The sequence below is a fragment of the Sminthopsis crassicaudata genome, chromosome 5 (genome assembly GCF_048593235.1).
Source record: "Sminthopsis crassicaudata isolate SCR6 chromosome 5, ASM4859323v1, whole genome shotgun sequence".
Taxonomy (NCBI): domain Eukaryota; kingdom Metazoa; phylum Chordata; class Mammalia; order Dasyuromorphia; family Dasyuridae; genus Sminthopsis; species Sminthopsis crassicaudata.
Window position 1 is genome coordinate 30921106 of NC_133621.1, and position 6168 is coordinate 30927273.

The following is a 6168-nucleotide window of genomic DNA, read 5'->3' on the forward strand; positions in this document are numbered from 1 at the left end:
TGAACTCCAGATAGACAGGCAGCTAGGTAGTACAGTTATTATAACCTTAAACCAGAAACAGACTGTTTCGCTTGACAGTCTATATACCGCCATCATCAGCTCACCCCAACAGGGTTCAAAAGTGAGCAAAATCATGAAACCATAAAAACATTAGGTTAAGGTGTAGCATATGGAGGGGGAAGTAATGGGCTACATTTTCTACTCTAGAACACAATGAATTGTCTATTGAAATAAAGATATGAAGGAGGATTTAACAGTAAATTAAGAATAGAGAGTTTAATTGAAAATGGCAATAGGGTGCGCACACACCGCCCGTCACCCTCCTCAACAAAGTAACTTACCTATACCTAATAATAATACGTCAAAAAGAGGAGATAAGTCATAACATGGTAAGTGTACTGGAAGGTGCACTTGGAATATCAAAATGTAGCTTAACTAAAGCATTTAGCCTACACCTAAAAGATTTCAGCTAACCCTGACCATTTTGAGTGAGACCTAGTCCTAAAGTATAAACAATCAAACTATTTTACTTAATCTTCAAAACATTAATTAATCCTAGTATAGGCGATAGAACAGATATTTCATAGGCACCATAACGAAAGTACCGTGAGGGAACTTTGAAAGATCTTTTAAAAAACCTACAAGCAATAAAAAGCAAAGATTACACCGTATACCCTTTGCATAATGATTTAGCTAGTCAAATCGGACAAAAAGAATTAAAGCCTGACTTCCTGAAATTAAGTGAGCTATTGTAGAACAGTTGACAGAACCAACTCATGGTTAGAAAGATCTAAGTTCAATTTTGGCTTCTGCTACTTACTGGCTGTGTGACCCTGGGTAAGTCATCTAACCTCTGCCTGTCTCAGTTTGCTTATTTGTAAAATGGAGACAATAAGAATAACTATTTCCCAATGTTGTTACAAAGACAAAAAATGAGATAATAAATGCTTTTCAAACTTTGAAGCACTATATAAATGTTAACTATACATTAGACTGTGAGTTTCTTTAAAGTGGGAACTGTCTTTTGCCATCTTTTTTTTTTTTTTTGTATTTTTAGCACTTAACACAGTGCCTGGTACATTGAAGGCACTTAATGAGTGCTTATTGACTGATTGAAATATTGAAATAAATCCTTTGGGTCAACTTTGGGCTCATAAAAAGACATCGTTTTTCGTTGTACTTACTCAGAAGCTTTTGAATTCCTGAAATGCTTAAGAAAAGTTTCACATCTTTGAGTTATAATATGGAAGCCTCATTTTGGGGATAAAAATAAAATACTATTCAAATGAAAATCACCCTATTTTCTAACCCTTGCTGAGATGAGAAAAATAGAATTAGAAACTAAAACTTTTGTCTTTCCCTTTGCTCTGTCTTTATTTCTTTTTATTTGTCCATTGTACTCCTAACTGTAGTTCTAATCCATGAAATTTCCCATTCCACATAGCTGCTAATGCTTTTCACTCTAAGGATATCTTTCATCTATTCTGTATTTATTTTGTACATACCAATTCATATATGTAATCTCCCCAGTTAGATTTTAAATTGTTGGAAGACAGAGAGTCCTTTTGCTTTCCTATAAACCCATTCTTTGCAAATCTCTGGCATATAGGAAATGCTTAATAAATACTTGATTAACTAATTCATCTTGCATAAAACCAGTTTCCCAACTTGTAATCACCTAACTCAGGGAGATTTCACACATAGGATGAACAGTAGTAGCTCTCAATAGATCTTTCCTCTCCATGACCCTTATACCACCTCTACCAATGTTTTTGGAATTGTGGAAGGAGGAAAATTGCCCAGCTTAGGAAGTTGATAAGGGGTACCACTTCCTTGACACGGCCAGGAAAATTCAAGAGTCATTGCTCACTGTGGTTCTCATGTGGGTTCAGATTTTGGGGCACAGTCTTTAGGGATATTATTTATCCAATTACATTATGTGTCAAATTCCTCTCTTCATCAAGTTGTGAATATAACCCTGATTTCTCAAAGCTAGGTCATTAGATTCCAAACATTGGCAGGTACTAATGAGCGGAAAAGACATTGAGTATGGGTTTTGGCAGTAGACATTAGTCATCCATGAACCAGTCTAGTTAAATCAGAACGAATCATTTCAGAAGCTAGGTTTCCAGGCAGTAATTTCTTTGAACAAACTAACTTGTGAAGCTGTCTATTAATTTTGTAAGGTATGGAGGAGTCTTAATCTATATCAAAAGAGAATATCCTCATTCGAACAAAAACATCCAAACCTTTGAAATATTTGTAAAATTGACTTTTGTGGAGGCTATCCTAGAATCTAAGTTAAAGTCATGGAACACTATAATGATTAAGGAATAAATATAGGAAAAAACTTAAATAGAGAAAGACATGGAGTATATGAATTGATTTTAGCCTGTAATCAACAGCGAATTCCATGAAAGAAATGATTCAAAAGACATCTCTATAGACTCATATGATGGAAAAAGTAGGCATTCTGGTGAGATAGTAAGAGAAAAAAAAGAGAGAGAGAATGAGAGAGAGAAAGAAAAAGAGAGAGATAGAGACAGAGACAGAGAGAGAGAGAGTCAGAGAGAGAGTCAGAGAGAGATACAGAGAGACACAGAGAGGGAGAATAAGAGAGAGAGAGAGAGAGAGAGAGAGAGAGAGAGAGAGAGAGAGAGAGAGAGAGAGAGAGAGAGAGAGAGAGAGAGAGAGGAGAGAGAGAGAGAAAGAGAGAGAGAGATGGAGAGAGACGGAGAGAGAGAGAGAGAAAGAGAAAGAGAGAGAGAAACAGAAAGAGAGAAAGAGAAGAATATATCATTACCACTAACTTTTATATAGCACTTACTATTTGTTAGGTACTCTGTTAAATGCTTTACAATTATTATCTCATTTGATTATCAAATTTGAAATAATAGATGGATAGTTCATATCAGATGGATAAATAATACTGGTAATGATGAAATATGAAATTATCTAAGAAGTCATTTGTGTGTTGAAGAGGTCTTTTATGGAGAATTCTTGGAAGGACTTGGATTAGTATAGGATGAGGAAGCATGAATAGGCTATGATGGGCACCAGTGAAGGGCACATTCTCCTTTTTGATATTATGGATTAATTGAAGTGTTGAAATAGCAATAACAGAAAACATTTTCTGAAGTAAGAAGGAGTTCTAGAAATAACCAGACTTTTGAAATCTCAGGTTATTTAAAAGACCTAGAATGGAACTATTTTCCTTGACTGCACTTATTTGTTGTAAAGAAGGGTATTGGTAGTGGTAGAGAGCAGGTCACTGGGAGTACATTAATAAATAGAAAAAATAAAACATTTAAAGAGAAAAAAATTTGGCACCAAGAACAGAAGATAAAACACATTTCCCTCTTTAGTAGCAGAGAAACTGGTAGGCTATCGTAGCAGAAAGTTGTCTACATTGTCAGTTTATAGTCACCAGTTGGAATTTGTTTGAGTTTTGTGTATTTTGTTATTAGGGAGTGAGAGATGGTGGATATTTATGCATGTATAAAATGTAGAATGTAAAACTAAAAATCATCAATAAAACTCATGAAAATATTTGACTAACTTGAACTCTATGGTAAATTCTGCTGGTTGTAAAGACTTAGATTTTCAATACTTTTAAATTAAATCTCATGTTTCATATTTCACTCCTATTTATGTATTCTTAAGGATGACGAGACTTCTTCATGATCTTTGAGACATAATGTTTCTTGACTAAATTAGTAAGAGGAGTTAAATCATGGCTCTCACTTCTTTCCCAGAATGAGGCTTTGGATTCAGTTTCTGGTCCTCCATGCCACTGGGCAGGGACATTGATCCCATCTTTCCAACATCTTTTTGTGTTCTGCTATTTCCATTCATATGTAAACTCTTTGAAAACAAGGTTTGTCTTATGTCCTCATATTTGTAACCCAATGCTCAGTTTGCGTGCCAAACATATGCTTCCCAAAAGACTATTTTATGGAGAATTCACATAGGGCAAGCTCTCCCTTGGTGGTCAGAAAAAAGCACACAAGGACATTCTCAAGGTCTCAAGTTTTTTGGATTGATTGTGAGACACTAACACAAGACCACCCAGTATGGCACACCCTAATCAGAGAAGGTGCTGTGCTCTATGAACGAAGCAGAATTGAAATAAATCAAAAGAAATGTGAAATGGGCACATTTAGAGACTGTGCCCCAAATGTTCACATGAACCATTTTTGTCCATCCTCTGGTAAAGCGTTCCAAGCCTGTATTGGTCTAATCAGCCATAATCAGTCACATTATAACTTGGCTCTAATATAGTGAAATAATTTCAATCCTCTATGAGAATGATGGACAACAAACAATCCCAATGTTCAGCATGGTGCCTGGGGTGTTGTTAAGTGCTTATTAATGATTTTTCCTCCCAGTTCTCTGTCTTTCTATGTCTATTTCTCTCTCCTATCCATCTCTCTCTCTCTCTCTCTCTCTCTCTTTCTCTTCTCTCTCTCTCTCTCTCTCTCTCTCTCTCTCTCTCTCTCTCTCTCTCTCTCTCTCTCTCTCCATCTTTCTTTGTCTCCTTGGTTCTCAGTTTCCTCATGTGTAAAATAAGGAGTATTGGATTAGATGGTCTTTCATGTTTCTTTCAGTTGTATACCCATGATACGATATACATTCAAGCACTTAATAAATGTAGGACTGCGAGAGCTTACCTTGATTTCATCCTGCTTTGAAATATAATTTTTCATCAAAGCAGCATGCTTGGAACTTTGGTTGGGTCAGGGTGTCGGTGATCTATTGTTAACATTAGAGAGCTTGCCAGGTGATTAAGCTTGGATTATTTAAAACCTGCAGAGTTGTCAAAAACCTAGCTAGAACTCTGATGGGGGTGGAGGGAGAGTAGTTTATTCAGATCTTTAAGGAGAAAGATGCTTCATTCTAGCTTTCAGCTGTCTTGGCCAGACTTTGATGGGGGGTGATATGAAAGAAAACATGTTCATAGGAGTTGTAGCTGGTTTTTTCTTCTTAACTACTTCAATATTGCTTTTAGAACATGACCAAGTATATCACATGAAAGAGAGCCTATAACAACCCTTCTCTTTTTGCATATTGAAAGAGAAATGTACTCAGTATTCAGATTTTATTAGAAAAGACTCCTAAAAGAAACAAAGGCACTTTGAAAATCCCCTGATGTATCAACCTCATCGTTTAATAAAAAGGGCAAAACACTTTATCCTGGGCTAGCTTTCACTTCTTTGTCATGGAAGGTTTTTCTTTTAACCCTCTGACTCTTTGGCACATATATAGGCCCATTTTTCTGCCACCTTATTCCCAAGGAGAAGTTTTAGATATTGCTTGAAGCTTGACATTAAACAATTATTTTTCTTCCATCTGACTATAAGCACCCAATCCATTTCTTCAGATGACACTAGCTGTGTTTTTATGTCTCTTTTCATGAAGACATGAAAAGCTATGAAATATTTTTCTCCCCCCCCCCACCATCCACCTAGACAGATAACCTTTAAATCTGTCCTCCTTCCCTGGTATTTACAATTGCTCTTCCTAAGAAGAGGTCAAATCTCCAGCACAGAAAGAAGAGAACAACTTGATATTGCAATTATAGGGAATACTATTACTGTAATTACTGTTCCATTTTGGAGCTTCCTCCTGCCCCCTTCATGTTTTTCCCCCCAACATTAGTATAATAAAGTTTGAAATTGGCTTTTAAAATCCCAGCGATATTCCCCCTCATTTCCTCTCAAGAAAATGCCTTTGGTTCTCTGAAAAAGAGTTTTTCTGCATGAATTGAGCTTGATAGGAATGGGTGCAAACCAGTGCAAAATTCCAGTTATGGTTAGAGATCCAAATGAAGCCACTAGATGATAACAGTTAAGAGAGGTCTGGGCCTGCAGTAAGGACCTGAATTCAAATCTAACCTCAGAAACTTGCTAGTTATATAATCCTAGGTAAATCATTTGCTGCAATTTCTTCAATTAGGGATAATGATAACATGTTTTCTCAGGGTTATTTTAAGGATCAAATGAAATCCTCAAATAATTTGTAAATATTTTTTTTATGTGTGTGTGTGTGTGTGTGTGTGTGTGTGTGTGTGTGTATAAATTAGAATAGTATCTGGCACATAGTAGATACTAAAATGACTATTGCCCTCTCCCTCCTCTCTGCTCTTTTGCTCTTCCCTTCCCTTCTGCC